A 752-nucleotide genomic window follows, 5' to 3' on the forward strand; every position below is an offset into this window, starting at 1 on the left:
TTGACTCGACGGCACATAACAACAACAACAACAGGAAAATACTCAAGTTGATTGCAAGGGGTAATATGTATGGAGACAACTCACATGTCTTAGATTAGTAGTGTGACAACAGAAAAGGAAAGGAAAAGGTAAATACAAAATAATTCTAAAACGGTTATGACTTGGCTATTGCAGGAATCATTCACTGATATTTATGATTCTCCTCCTTCTAAGAACACAGTAGGATTCTACTTCTCCATCTTTTTGAAGTTCGGTTAAGACCATGCAACTTGATCCATGGTATGAGTCCATGTAACAAGTGTCACTTCAGAATAGAAGCATCTAAGAAAAAGTGTGTGATTCTCTAGCTTTCCTTCTCCCCTCCACAGTGTCTTGAAACATTACAAATATTTAGCCTGACTTTTTAAAACGGGCAAAGGAAGGAAAGAAACGAACTTTGGTTGTTTTAAGCCACTGACACCTGCGTTTCCGGAACAGAAATTCTAACATAAGGTGGAGGTCAGCGACAGCAGAGACAAAAATATCAGCTGGTTCCAGATAAATTAACCTACCAAACGGTTATGAAGCAGAGACCTGTCGAACCCGGTGCTTCTGTAACAGTGGCTATTAAAACAGCTCTTCTAAGTAAGTCAAGAAACAACACAATCTTCTCACTGTTCAGTTAGACGGCGCTCGCTAGCGTCAGGATTTCAGGTATTGGGAGAGCTTTTCGGCTCCCTTGCGCGAGCAATTTTGTGAATGTTGTTGTTGTT

Source organism: Orycteropus afer, unplaced genomic scaffold (assembly GCF_000298275.1).
Source record: "Orycteropus afer afer isolate SDZICR_OR568_19922 unplaced genomic scaffold, OryAfe1.0 scaffold00332, whole genome shotgun sequence".
In the NCBI taxonomy this organism is placed as follows: domain Eukaryota; kingdom Metazoa; phylum Chordata; class Mammalia; order Tubulidentata; family Orycteropodidae; genus Orycteropus; species Orycteropus afer.